Source organism: Schistocerca piceifrons, chromosome 5 (assembly GCF_021461385.2).
Source record: "Schistocerca piceifrons isolate TAMUIC-IGC-003096 chromosome 5, iqSchPice1.1, whole genome shotgun sequence".
NCBI classification, from domain to species: Eukaryota; Metazoa; Arthropoda; class Insecta; order Orthoptera; family Acrididae; genus Schistocerca; species Schistocerca piceifrons.
The window spans coordinates 30,076,646-30,092,903 of record NC_060142.1 but is presented as its reverse complement, the minus strand read 5'-3'; positions in this window follow the sequence as shown (position 1 = coordinate 30,092,903).

Here is a 16,258-nt window from a genome sequence, read left to right as displayed (position 1 = left end):
ATTTGGTAGTTGCCACTATGACAGAGGTCAGAAGCAGCGTTGCTCCATGCAGTCTGTGTTGTTTCCTGCAGTGTGCGCAGTGTTGCTGGTTTTTGCCCAGTGCGACCGAGTGTGTATTTGTTTCCGCCCTTATGTGATACACTGTTGGTTCAGCTGTTTTACATGTAAGATGAAGATTTTTATGCATTCAGAATCACTCTAGAATTCATGGTTTTTAGATGTATTCTACAGGAGATAAGTATTTCGTGAGTAATTCAGAATCCGAAAGATGTACCACCATGCATCAATGTTCCTCCACTGCATGAGATACGGCTTTGAATATCGAGTAGTGTTACACATTTTGTGCATTCTTTGTGCAATAAAGTTGCATGGGAGTGTAAATGAAACTCATATATGTAGTTTGAGGCTTTATCTTCCATTTCAGTTTATAATGAATCGCTTTAGTGAAGTACTGAAAGATGATGATATAACGGCAATACTCCATGCTGAAATACCTTCAGGTCAAAGTTTGTTGGACGAAGATGCAGATTTTAGTGATGACAATCCAGATTATTGTGTACCACATTCAGGAATGGTTATTTCTGCAACAAGTTCTTCAGACGAAAGCGATTCACCTGAGAAAATACACAATCAAACTATGGCCTTTCCATGTTACTGTTCTCGTGAAACTGTATTCAATTCAATTGCTGATCTAGAACAAGAACCAGAAAATAATGCAGGTGACGAAAATGCAACGCCCGCAGTTGTAACATCACGTAAACAGTCCCCCCAGTAGGGGAAAACAGAAAAACTCCAACAACCTCCGCCTTTTTTCTCTGTAACTGAACCTGCTGCGCATGTGAGAAACTTAGAGGTTTCCGCTCCCTATAATTTATTCAAATTGTTCATATTTGATGATGTAATTCAGTGGATTGTTATGCGGACTAATCTTTATGCTAAACAGGAGTTCCAGAAAAATGGGAAATCTTACGAACACGTACACAATGTGTAGGAGATGGAAACTTTTCTTGGCTTGAACATTCCCATGGACATACAATCACAGCAAGTTACAGGGATTAATGGAGCTCTGCACCTGATCTTCGTGACAGCTACATTAGTTCAATGCCGACTGTTAATGGTTTTGGGTGGCTTTTGCCTCATCTCATTTGCATCTAAATGACAACAGCTGAATGCCAAAGCACGGTGACAAGAGCTATGATAAGCTGTACACTTCACAGCCGTTTTTGTCTATGGTGGGTGACAATTTCAGAAGTGCCTATCATCCAAGTGAATATGTAGGTGTAGATGACTCGATGGTTAAATTCAAAGGCAGGCCATCCTTGAAACAGTACTTACCTTAAGAAAAGAAAAGAAACAATCAAAAGAGGCTACAAATTGTGGATGTTAGCAGATAAGTCTGGTTATGCCCAAAAATTCAACATTTATACTGGTAAAGTAAGCAACACAATGGAAAAATGTTTTGGAATGAGAGGGGGGGTGGGGGTGGGGGGAAGGACTGCTAACAGGCCATGAAGGAAAAAAATCACTTTTCTTTGTCAGTTATTTCACCAGTGTACAACTGATGGAGGATCTGAAAAGGAAACAAATACATGCATGTGGTACTGTCAATTTATGAAGAAAGAACCTGCCTAAAGTGAAACAAGACAAAGAACTGAAACATGGCGAATATGACTGGGCTACAAATGATACTGGATTGTGTATTGTAAAATGGATGGACAAATGAACAATGCATTTGTTGTCAATTTTTCATGACCCAAGAACCATAACATAAGTACAGCGGAAAGTAAAGAATGAAACTGACAAAGCTGCCTTGCCCTCTATTGATCATTGATTACAATGAAGATATGAACTGTGTGGATAAATTTTATGAAAGGAAATCAACGTATGAAATTGATAGGAAGAGTGTGAAACGGTGGCCTTGTATCTTCTAGTACTATATTGATGCAAGTGTCGTGAACACCTTTGTGCTTCACAAGGAACTGAAGCTAGAAACAATGACGATGAAGAAGTATAGGAGGGAAGTGTCAAGAAGTATTGTGAAGAACGTCCTGGTTGCTTCAGGGAAGAGAGGCAGGTGCCTGAGCAATCCAGTAGAGATCAGCAAAAAAAACCTCATGTACCAAAACTTATGAGAACAGAAAATTCTGCACACCAGCGACAAAGAGCTACATGATGAATAAGAGCTAATTGCAGCACCAAGGAAAAGCAGGTAAGAAACGAATTGATGTGCTGACTGTGCTAGGTACCTCGCTGATAGGAAAGAAACAAGTCTTGCTTCCAAGACTACCATGCTACTTGAAGTGTTTCGAGTGGCGGGTTCCTCTATGACTGCAACATCAGATCCAGCATCCAATACTGCGATGACTTGAAGGGTGGTGGTACACATAATGTATCACTATTGTTCAACAAAGAAGTCTTGTGCAATAAGGGTCAAAATTTATCTCATACCCCCTGCATGAAAGAGCTAAATCAGCACATAATTTTATACGAGTGATCTTACACAAAGAGAAATTCATCTGTCATCTTTCGTATATAAATACACATGTGTATTGCACTGAGTTTTCACTTGGCTAATTCTGTGCACACTTCTACACTAGCGTGCCAAAGAAGAACACTGCAGCGTGAGTTTATCTTGATTGAAATCGCTAAAACGTGCAGCACCAACAAGGCACGTCTTCTGTTGCAGTGCAATCATATTCTGTATTCTAAGAGGAGGTGTCTGTAGGAATCCATTAGTGTCAGTCTGATATTCTGGCAAGTGACTGGTGTTACAAACATGAAACATTTTTCATTTTTAAAGCCATTGGAACAAAACTGAAGACATCTATTAAGGATGAACATACCAGAAAATACCCTTCACTGAAACAAGATTGAAGTGAACATGAAGTGGAACGTAAGTGCAGCAAGTAAGTTCTTTTGTATTTTATTTTTTAAGTCAGTTTTTTATTGTAAAATTGTATTTATGAACTCTATACATGAATTTCCAGTGACAAAATATTGAAATACCTTGAATCGGTATAGTTATCACAAATAAAATATAAATTGTAATATCCTGAATTAATTTCACATTAAAACTATCCCAAATATATCTATACTATGTACTTCATAGATAGCATGCTATATTTAATTGCTAATATGCATTTGTCCATTTTTCGTGAAAGAGAATTATGGAAACCCTAGGTGCGAAAGTAAATTATTCATGAGGGTTGACCATATGCCTAAACCTCATGTGCGGTCATGATAAATAAAATGCATGGGTTCATACGACTTTCGGAGAATGAGAGCATAAACCTCATGCGTGGTCATTATAAATGCAATGTATGGGTCCATACAATGTTCAGAGAATGAGAAAATGCATTGAACACAGTTTATTAGTGACTCAATTTTCCATTGATTCCCAGTTCCACTATGCTTCTTACATACAGCACCTGCAGTTTCACAACACTGCACAGCTGGAGGGCATGACAAATAACATCCACATGTTATTAACATATTTGCATGTGTCTAAATGTGCTTCAGAGTATTCATTTACATTTTACACATTTCTACACCCACTGGGTTACTTGTGGTCATATCAGGCTATTATAGTTATAAGCCTATATGTTCCGCAGTAGTTACACGAGTTTACAGTTTTGGTCACCAAAATGAAACTGTCTGCATTTTCGCCACAGTATAATTGAATATACATTTATGAATACATCTAACAGTATCACGGAAATGTTTGAGTTAATGCTGTTTTTGGCCTAGCAGTATTACAGCACTGTTCCTTCAATTAGTTACTTTGTCACTGTTGCTGACATTCATCACAACACATTCCACAACTGGGTTAAAATTTAAAATTTATCCTTTGTCTTATCATCCCAATTGCACATTTAATGTTATGAAATTACTAGTTTCAACCAATATTTGATCATCTTAACATCCGATAATAAATCAAAGTAGTGAAGTGTGTGTTGCTCCACATGGATATGGCATGCTGCTTACACTGTTAGATAGGTATATGCAGTAGGTGTCTGTTGCACAAACCTACCCTCAAAATGTATAGACAACCTCTGTCAAGGATGGGAGAGAAGGGCATTGGAAGGGGGAGCTGTTCAAAATGAAAGACAGAAAGTCATTGAACTTGGGATATATATTCTCAATGATGAGGTACCTGAGGGCTCGTCCTGGGGAGTGGTAGTTGAAGGATGGCTGACAGTCTCTGATTTGTGTCTGATTTCAGGAATAGGAAGTTGGAGAGGTGGCAGTTAATGTCTATGAGACTGGTGGCTAGTCCTAGCGAGCAGTGGCGGAAGCAGATGGCACAAGGCCATCTGCCCTAAAGTTTGGAAACCCAAGGGACACATCTCTTTTGGCTGCAGTCTGGTCTACAAGAGAGCAAAAAAAGTGTGTTCTGCACTCCAGAACCCTCCAAAAAGCTTGATCCCTCACTATTGACTAAACCGATGGTGTGGATTCACCACAAAATTCAGAAGAGGACTGAAGCAATCTCTTGCCTGCAGTTTTATCTGGACAGAATTCTTAATTCTGAAAGACGGGCAACTTCCATTGCACAGTCCAGTGGTAAGGGTGTATAGAGTGAATCGCGAAAAGTGGTTTAAAGGTGTGGCTGGAACCTTTTGAAAAAATTAAAATTTTAAACTAAATACCTAAATATTCCTTGGCTAGCTATCCTTCCCCCTTCCATGAAATAGTTGGTTCCACATGATTCTCCCCCCCCCCCCCCTCAAAAAACAAATCTCTCAAATAAAGGAAAAATATTGTGTAGCCAGGTGGCGTTCTTTCAGGAAAATAATTTAAGATCCAGTATTACACAGGCTGGTAACAGGATCGGAGGGGGAAGCTTTTTATGGCTATTTAAAAGTTGCCATTTGGCTTCTAAAACATTAAAAATCCTTCATATCCATCCCTCAGCCCTCTGGTTTGGCATTTGTCCCCCCTCCCCACCCCCCTCCAAAACCCTCCTACAAGTGATCATATGGGCACTCATGTTAATTTATGCTTAGAAACTATGGAGAGCACTGTTACATTTTGTTTCTGTAAGAGGGAAGAGACTTGCATGTAGTTATATTTCAAATTTGTCAGTAAGTAAATAACAAAAATATCAGATGTTCGAGTTCTGTGTGAGGAGGCAGTTCCCTTAGGAAATCAGATAGTTAATAATAATGGAAATCATCAGTGTTAAAACCATAAAATAATTGTTAGAAAAAAATGCAAAACATTACATTCAAAAGGGCTGACTGTTTAGAATGGAGCTTTACATATAGTTGAAATTTGTTTAATTTTTTTTTAAAGTTGCAGTTGTACAGAATTAAGATCATGAGAGAAATGAGCCTAAAATTGTGTCAGAGAGCTTCACAGAGATTGTATGGACTATTACAGATTCTGTTAGTTTTAACAAACTTCTATTATTAATTTTACTGCTACCAAACTTCATGTGATAAGAGTAGATACTGTCCAAACTGAATTGGCATTGATCTTTCAATATTTTACAGATGCCCCTAGAAAGACGTAGTTGTTTGTGTTGTCAGGCAAATGTTAATACACAATTTCAGTAAAAAGAACAGAACTGAGTTAGTCAAAGGGATGGTGTAGCATAAAACACACAACCTAAATCTTAGGTATATTGACCCATGTTAAAATACAAAACTTCAAAATCTTTTCTTATGTTACATAGCACATTACTGTTCAGAATAACTTAAAAAAATTTTCATTTATGGATACAAGCAGGTGGATGATTTCCTTAGGATGCCAAGAACTTAGACTTTAACATAATGAAATGTCAAAAAAATGTTTTATACGATACATGAAGATAACTTATAATGGAATGTGCCTGGTCCACATATCAGCAACAGTAAAATGACAACTTACAAAAAACAAATAGAGCCTACCTTCTGATTTTGATCTAAAAAGAGGGTGCAAGATAGCAAGTGAAAAGCTTAACTGCTTACTGGTTATGCACAATATTTTCCTTATTCAATATTCCCATTTTAAAAAATCTGGTCTCCAAACAATGTGATTCTTTCCAAAAGAAAATGTGAATCTTTGTACCAAAAGAGCAACTACAACAAAATGATCATATTCCAGACACTGGGATACAAACACAAAGATGAAATGGAAACCCTTACAGGCTATGTGCAGAATATTAACATGAAGAAATACAGATTAGTGAGGCTAACAGAACACAAGAGGAAAAAGGCTGTATGAGCAGCAAGACCTCAAGAAACAAATGCCATTCATACACAGCAATAAGAAAGGAATGATACCTCAAAATTGTGGATGGAAAGATTAAATAATTGGCACCACTAGGGGAACTTAGCTGAAATTTCTCTCCTTCAACAAAAGAATGACATATAGGACAGCTTTCATAGGATAGCAAAGGATAAGAGACAAAACGACTCAGGCCACTGAAAACTAGAAGAATGGATGATGGCTACTGTATTGCCTAAGCAGCATAACTAACTCTGCTGAGCTGCATCAAACCAGTCTCTGGACTGAAGACCACAACAACAACATGGAAGAATTGTCCTAACTTCTATAGTTGCCTGGTGAAAGAGTGCAAGTGCAGAGACAGACATCATGTAAAGGAAAAGGAAAAGATACACCTATTAACTTCAATCATCTTAAATTACCTTGTGGAGCAACAGTCCTTCCACAAATGACATTCTGAAATACTTGGGAATGTGTAGTGAAAGGCATGCACTTATATCTTACATTTAGATCAAAGTTAAATGGAAAAAAGGTAACCTCATCTAACAATTCATTACTCCAGTAAAAGAGTTTAATACAGGGGAGTTCATTTCCATCAAATTCCTACTCACATCACTTAGTTAAGATTAATTAGGCATAGTTGAGGCAAATGAAAATTAATGTAGTTGAAATGTGGTGAAGTTCTGATCTGCATGGTTATAGGTTTGACAACAGTTTTATAGATGAATATCTCCAAACCACACTTAAGTATGTGACACTGAGTGAATATTTTTTCATGAATCACTTGACATACCACAATGATTCTCAATAGAAAATGAGGATCTGGTACAGCCTTAAATGTGTGTGGAGAATGACATGTAAAAAATAAAATATCAAGAAAAAGGTTGAATGCGTCTGGTGTAAGAGCTCTCCAGAAATCATACAGTTTCAACTTAAGCTACTTATCAATTGTAAAAAAAAAAAAGTGTAAACTCTAGATATCATACAAAAGTGTAAGAACAAAATTATGAAAAATACGTCCCCAATGAATCGTAATGTCCAACACACTGAAAACCACTGAAGTCATCCATATAAATTATCTTATGTAAGAACATGGCACACTACCTCATCAATCAACATTAGTGGAAATCACGCTCCACTAGTTCCACACCCTTTGGCACAAAAACACATGAAAAATTATGAATTCCTATTAATCTAAAGAGAGAGATCTGAAAATACTCCAGGAGTTTGTCTGCAGCTTGTGGTGTAGTGGCTACTGTTGCTGCCCCTGGATCACAACATTCCAGGTTCAATTCCTGGCTGGGTCAGGGTTTTCTCCACCCCAGGGTTGGGTGTTTGTGTCATCAGAGAACACCATTGAGGAAATGGCAAAACCGGACAGTGAAAAGATTGGGACTTTGTGCAAGCACTGATAATCCCTCCATTGAGCGCCCTACAAACCTATCATAATCATCATAATCATCATAATAATCATCATCATCATCCACCATCCAGGAGTTTAAGATCTCACCACAATGCATTAAATAATTTCACAAGAATTAGTGTTCAGGATAACACAGAGACTTACTATTTTTCTCAGTAGTGTCACTTGCCACACAACACTCTACAAGCTTATTGTAATAATTATTGATAAACTGTTGTCTATGGGCTGCACAATAAGTCTGGCAGGTAAAGAATTAATTGCAAAATCCAAGTATAATGTTTCATTTGGAATAAAAAGCAATCAGGACAGGCAATGCAAAAAGAGGGGTGGGCTTGCGGCAAAGTTTAATGCGCTTAAGCAAAACTGTAAGATGTAGAAACACTAAGGTAGCAAGGAAAACAAAGCATTCTTTCAAAAGAAACACCAAAATAGACAACACGAAATCCTTGTCAACAGAAAGAATCTGAAAGGATGTCAATGAGCTAGCCACTTTGAGAGAAATACATTATAGTGCCAAAATTCTAAAACAAGACTAAATAATGGAAACTGTCTGGTATAATCTCTGTCAGATACCTATATGATAAATGAGCCTAAAACCCTGCACTCTTTTACTTATTAATTGGTCCTTTAGAAGAAAACTGGCTTCTGTCTCCAAGGATCATTAATGTCTATAGCCACCTAAAATTTTTGCAAAATTAGGGTCAACTAATTGAGAACATTGACCAGCTTAATTTCTTACAGAGTAGCTTATAGCAATGGGAAGAGATGTAGAGCCTTTGCTCACTTACAATATTGAGGTCAGCAAAACTGCTCAACAGTGCTAAAAAAATTGTTGTTCAGTGTGGTACTCACAAAGTGATGTGAGGTAAAACATAGTTCCAGCCTCGTACAGCATAACAGGGTTTTATTTCCCATGACATGGTTTCATGCACCATAACAATGGCAATATTAACTTCTTATTAAGCATGTATCTCTCTGTGCTACAGCAACCAACAGCAGAACCTGTAGGTGTACTTCATTTTCACCACATTCATCATTTCCTTAAAACACTATCTCTCATGCCAAAAGAAGAAATCCATGTCGCATATTAGTGCAAATCATCATTGCTTTGTGCTCTGGGCACAGTATTCTTACATATGTTGAGTTTCACTTTTATTAGAAGACTACATCTTGCACTTATAAGACACAGAGGAATAGAACAATTAGAACATAAAAGATGGAGGAACATTAGCATGTCTTTGCGTAGCTGTCTTCCTAGTTTTCAGAGTTATTAGGTACTACAGAAAAAGGAATTTTATACATTCTATTCATTAACATGAAACACATACAATAGCAGAATGGAGTCAGACAGGTTACAGTGAGATTAACAGATGCAAAATGCGGGGTAGCAGTTGTCTTATTTAACTTGTTACTGATAAGTACTGAGTGAACACTTCAGTATTCTCGGTATGCTTCGTACATGATTAATCAACATGAGATTCATCTAGAACATTTCTAGCCATCTCATTATTAATAATTTTCACTTACATAATTCTCATGTAACCTTAGTTGCCCTTTGGGAACAACAGCCAAAGGCCATCATATCCTCACTTTACAACTTGCAGTGGTATGGTGGATCAATTCCCCATCTTCATTCATTGAGGATTATTTTACATCACTTAGTACATCATAACCACATGCTTTGAGTTAGCCAGTCAAGCAACTACCACTTGTGAAAAAGAGGATTCAGGCAGTAAAAGAATATAAAATGGGGAGGGAAAAGGTAGAGAATCACAGAAAGAAAGAAAACAGAAGGTGGACGCAGTTTACTCCTTCATCCTACAATTGGATAGGTAAAACAGACGAATGCTGAAATTTAGGTGGACTGATAAGGTAAGGAATGAGGAGCGTCTGTGCAGAATCAGAGAGGAAAGGAATATTTGGAAAACACTGATAAGGACAAGGGACAGGATGATAGGACATCTGTTAAGATATAAGGGAATGACTTCCATGATACTAGAGGGAGCTGTAGAAGGCAAAAAGTGTAGAGGATGACAGAGATTGGAATACATCTAGCAAATTATTGAGGACATAGGTTGCAAGTGCTACTCTGAGATGAAGAGGTTAGCACAGGAGAGGATTTCCTGGCAGCTGCTTCAAACCAGTCAGAAGACTGATGACCAGAAAGAAATAAAGAAGAAAAGCTGAAACATCATCCTACAAGTTTCAGTGGGAGCTGTATGGACATCTGCAAGCCCATAGCCACAGCCACTTAATCCCATTAGCACTCTGATAGACATTAATGTGGTTGTAAAACTTAAGTTCGTGACTTTTCTTTCAAAATATAGAAACAGATATTGCATCTGTGTTTGATATTGAAACACACACAATCCCATCAAGGTTCTAGGGATTCAGTGCATGCATTGTTTTGGAGGCCTTGCATATGAGGTGCGGAGCCACAGGGTGTTGCAGAGCCCTTAAGGTGCTCACATCTGTTTAGCAGTGGGCAGGAACATACTTTCATCAGGAGCACAGAAATAGTGCTTATAGGAAAGATGAAAGGAAAAATAGGATGGATCCTAGCACAAAAGTGAAATGGAAGAACATGAAATGAATGGCTGAATACCTTGTGGGGTGCAAATCGCCTACTGCTAGCAGCAAGTCTCTGGAGATCAAATGAAAATTCTGTCCTGGAGTCAGCTTATCACATAAAATTCAAAACTATACCTATACAAACTACTTCCCATATTTCCACATCTCAGACAATAACTAAACACAAAAAGAGGATATTATAAATAAACTTAAAGGCAACAGTTCAACAACAATGGAGCTTAAAACCAGGCTAAGAGGCCCACTGCACTGCACAGTTTCAGTGGGAGTGTATGTCTAAATTAGACAGGCTCTTAAACATCCAACCAATATACACCTGAAGTACCTATCTAGGAACAATTACACATTCATCATATCTCACAGCAACTATACTCAACACAAATTTAGTGTTCAAATTGTCCTGCTAAGTAAGGATACCTCCAAACAAAAATGAAATAACTGGTAATATGCAAAATTTACCTACAAACAATATTGTTTTAAATATTGAATGAGAGATCCATACAAACACCACCACAAATAAAGTTTAAAACCAACACCTAGTACCATAAGATTCAGGAAATTGCTGTCTAAATATATTTCAGTCTGTCATGATCTATGCAGTGACCTAGCAAAATAGTTCTGAACTTACAACATTTTTATATTACAGGCATAAGGTGTCAACTAATGGTGTGTAATATGAAAACTAGCTTGTATAAATGTTCAACAGCACTGTAGTTGTCCATTTAAAACTATAATTTTCTAGTCTGAGAATCTCTATTCACCATCAACATTTTCGACTGAGCCAATGACTACAGTGCTTTTGTACATAGCAACACTTGTCACATCATGATACCCAGAATGTGACAACGCAGAGTGCAGCAATATCTGCAGATGTCTGAGAGCCATATGCACATGTGATACCCACGTGTCAGCACCATGGACAACAGGGATGGCTGGTTGCAAGATTATGAAGATAATGACCTGGCATCAAGGGCAGGCAAGCATGCACACAGTGGTCAACTATTTGAATCGGTAGGTAGCACGGGACTCAAGCAAAGGGTTGCAGCAGCTAGTGTGGCATGAGTGAGGTTGGCATATTGGCAGCATGGCCACAGATAAAAGTGCTGTAGTGCTGCCCAAGTGAGGCCTGCTGGCAGGTGATGTGGGACAGTTCATCTGCGTGATGGTGGCAGCAGTCAGGGTGGCCCATGGCATGAGGAACTTGGCCCACAGACAAGGCCATGGCGCAATATGGAACTGGTGATTATCTTAGGCAGGCTGGTAACAGGTGGATGGCACAGCAGCATGTGAGTCATGGCAACCATAGATAGTGTGCCCATAAGCTTGGGGATCCCACAAGAGCAGCATGAATGCAGCTCATGATTTTTTGTGTCCCATGCATGCAGACAACTTATGGCAGTGTGGCACAGGCTGGCACACCCCGTGCACATGTCTGCTGGCTGACTGCATAAAATAAAATGTGTCCTAAGTAATGCAGATCCACACAGTGTGCACGTGTAGGGTGGCAGCAGCAGTGAGCTCCTGCATGTGCAATGAACTTTGTCCCGGACACAGTTGGAATCTGGAGGTGCACTGCTTACTCAGCAGTGAAGTTTGCACACTTCTACATCCACAATGTACCAACACTAGCAACGTTTCCTGACCAGATACACAACACTGATGTGAACATTTTTCGTGGCCACACTTTGAGCTGATGGTCGGTGATCTTAACTTCTGACATCAAATTTGAACAAGCCCAACTCCATAACATCAAAGTTATCTGTGTCAAGATGGAAGGGGGGAGTGCTATCAGGAATGGCTGTTTGAAATGAATCAGTGATATTCACTGAACTTGGAAAATTATGGAGTACATGAGGGCTTTGCCCTGGAGTGGAAGTTACAGGATGGCTGCCAGCCTTAGATTTTGGCCTAACTGCAGGAATAGGGAGTGGGAGTGGTAGCAGTGCATGTCTATGTGGCTGGTGGTGATTCCTGGCAAACAGTGACAGAGGTGAATGGTATCAGTCTGGGAACAGAAAGATGGCTGTTCTGGCTGGAATCTGAATTATGAGAGAGCAGTACTGCTCCAGAACCCTCCAATGGCCACATGTATGACCCACCACACGCCCACACTCACTATTGGCTAAACCAGTGGTGTAGATTCACCAGAAAGAACAACAAGAGGCTGAAGGCATCTCTTGTTAGCCATTTTAACTCATCAGAACTGCTACTGTTTGGAATGGCAGGCAACTCTGCTCACATAGGCCCAGTAGAGGCATATAGAGTAAAGCTGGGAAAGTGTCTGAAAGGTGAGGCTGGTATATCTGAAATAAAAATTGTTAAATTAAATCCCAAAATATTCCTTAACTGGCTGGCACTGTTTGCACTCTAGTCCTTTTCTACCTACTGTAAAGTAATAGAAAGTAAATACTTAGTTTTTTACCTTTTTAGGTTTAAACTGAAGATGATCATCTATTTACTGGAACTAGTAATATCAAAAAATAAGCAAGCAATTGATACAGAAAGATAAAGGCTAAATTTTCAACAGACACTTTTTATCATCAGATATTATTAGGCTGCACTTTTCTAAAATAAATCACATGCTTTTATACTGTTATACCACATTAAAACTATACTTCCATTTAACAGTAATGCCATAACTGTGACTGTTCATCCACATGAGATATACGAGGACTGTGTCTGACCTGGACTGATGAGATGTAGTTTGTTATACAGCAAACCTGAAGACACTGTGACAGTGCCCAGTTGCAGTCAACAGCAGGGGCATATGATTTAGGAATGTTCACATTAGGATGACTGTATGCTTACAACCTGCTATCTCCAGATGTCTTATTGCTGTAAGACCCAAGTGAACAGTCAGATTTGTACCTGAATGTCAAATTCACTGTTTGTTATCAACAAGTTTGTCAAACAAGCATATAGGCATAGCAACCAAGCTTGCCCAATATGACCTCACTTGTAAGTAGTTGTCAGATTATTGAAGTTAGAGGTAATAGTTGGGCAAGCTGCAAGCTACTGTTTGACAAATGCATGCATTAACAATCAAACTTTTCTGTCAAATTTGCCATCAATCAATGCTTCCAAGCATGTCAAACATAGTCTGTTTGACAAATTTGTCAGAAACCCTGTGCCCTGCCAAATAACTTGAAAAATGTGTGAAGTTTCACAAGCTGTTTGATTGGTCTTTACCTTACTACTTCACACTCCTGCAACAGTATCCAGTATCTGTTTTGGCATATTGTTCACAAGGGAAACTCCCCATTGGTAACATTTCCCAGTATAGCCCATCAAAATAGGAACACAGATCAAGTATGAAAATGTGAAGAAGGTGTACTTAACTGTGAAAAAAAAGCAAAATAGTAACCATGAATGGTCCAAGCTCAACAAGTGCAACACCAAGCAAAGTGGAAGATCAACTGTGTCTTGGTTAAGTGGTCATAAAGTTGGATCACCTAGTGGATGAGCCATGTTCAAAACTCTCTCCAGTGTTTGGACGGACAGCTCATAATGTCATGAAAAAATAAACAGTCACTGAAACACTTGTTCTCTCGATGTAGTCTTGGCAGTTGTCGTACTATATATTGGTTATAGAATATGAGTGATGTGGTAAGATACATTACTGTGCCAAGTAAATGTGATGAATAGTGAGAGCAGGTGAGATACCACATAGATATCTCACAGAAATACAAACAACAAATAAATGGATGTGAACTATGTTACAAAAAAGGAATTCAGGACTCAAAACTTTCAAAACGGAACACAACTTCAAAAATGTTAAAAACATTTGTACTGACTAGTATGAAACTAGTTTTTTTTCATGACTCACCATCACTCACAAAAATAAGTAAAAGGAAGGTGATTGCCTTTTCAATAAAGGTCACTAAATTATATTTTTATCTGATTTGGACCTATTTTGAAAAAAGATATCAAGAGGAGCAATAATTTTGTCTTATGACCCTAGCAATTTTCAGATACAAGGCTTTAAATTTTGTCTACTGCCAAAGTTATAAATGGTACAACAAAATCCTAAATATTTTTTATCGAGTGGAAAAATTTTAAAAATGAACACTGATTCTTGTTATATTTAGATATTTTTATTGGAAAATATGCAATATAATAATTGTATCAACTGTAATTGAAGTATATCTACAGTCATCATTTACAGTTGGTATTACCATATTTGCTCCTGTAAAGAAAAATTAATCAGTATTGTCATATATGAATAAAATTTGACTCATTTTAGTTCATCTACATCTACATTTATACTCCGCAAGCCACCCAATGGCGTGTGGCGGAGGGCACTTTACGTGCCACTGTCATTACCTCCCTTTCCTGTTCCAGTCGCATATGGTTCGCGGGAACGACGACTGTCTGAAAGCCTCCGTGCACGCTCTAATCTCTCTAATTTTACATTAGTGATCTCCTCAGGAGGTATAAGTAGGGGGAAGCAATATATTCGATACCTCATCCAGAAACGCACCCTCTCGAAACCTGGCGAGCAAACTACACCGCGATGCAGAGCGCCCCTCTTGCAGAGTCTGCCACTTGAGTTTGTTAAACATCTCCGTAACACTATCACGGTTACCAAATAACCCTGTGACAAAACACGCCACTCTTCTTTGGATCTTCTCTATCTCCTCCGTCAACCCGATCTGGTACGGATCCCACACTGATGAGCAATACTCAAGTGTAGGTCGAACGAGTGTTTTGTAAGCCACCTCCTTTGTTGATGGACTACATTTTCTAATGACTCTCTCAATGAATCTAAACCTGGTACCCACCTAACCAACAACTAATTTTATATGATTATTCCACCTCAAATCGTTCCGCACGCATACTCCCAGATATTTTACAGAAGTAACTGCTACCAGTGTTTGTTCCGCTATCTTATAATCATACAATAATGGATCCTTCTTTCTATGTATTCACAATACATTACATTTGCCTATGTTAAGGGTCAGTTGCCACTCCCTGCGCCAAGTGCCTATTCGCTGCAGATCTTCCTGCATTTCGCTACAATTTTCTAATGCTGCAACTTCTCTGTATACTACAGCATCATCCGCGAAAAGCCACATGGAACTTCCGACACTATCTGCTAGGTCATTTATATATATTGTGAAAAGCAATGGTCCCATAACACTCCCCTGTGGCGCACCAGAGGTTACTTTAACGTCCGTAGACGTCTCTCCATTGATAACAACATGCTGTGTTCTGTTTGCTAAAAACTCTTCAATCCAGCCACACAGCTAGTCTGATATTCCGTAGGCTCTTACTTTGTTTATCAGGTGACAGTGCGGAACTGTATCGAACACCTTCCGGAAGTCAAGAAAAATAGCATCTACCTGGGAGCCTGTATCTAATATTTTCTGGGTCTCATGAACAAATAAAGTGAGTTGGGTCTCACATGATCGCTGTTTCTGGAATCCATGTTGATTCCTACATAGTAGATTCTGGGTTTCCAAAAATGACATGATACTCGAGCAAAAAACATGTTCTAAAATTCTACAACAGATCGACGTCAGAGATATAGGTCTATAGTTTTGCGCATCTGCTCGACCCTTCTTGAAGACTGGGACTACCTGTGCTCTTTTCCAATCATTTGGAACCTTCCGTTCCTCTAGAGACTTGCGGTACATGGCTGTTAGAAGAGGGGCAAGTTCTTTCGCGTAATCTGTGTAGAATCGAATTGGTATCCTGTCAGGTCCAGTGGACTTTCCTCCGTTGAGTGATTCCAGTTGGTTTTCTATTCCTTGGACACTTATTTCGATGTTAGCCATTTTTTTTGTTTGTGCAAGGATTTAGAGAAGGAACTGCAGTGCGGTCTTCCTCTGTGAAACAGCTTTGGAAAAAGGTGTTCAGTATTTCAGCTTTACGCGTGTCATCCTCTGTTTCAATACCATCATCATCCCGGAGTGTCTGGATATGCTGTTTCAAGCCACTTACTGATTTGACGTAAGACCAGAACTTCCTAGGATTTTCTGTCAAGTCGGTACATAGAATTTTACTTTCGAATTCACTGAACGCTTCACGCATAGC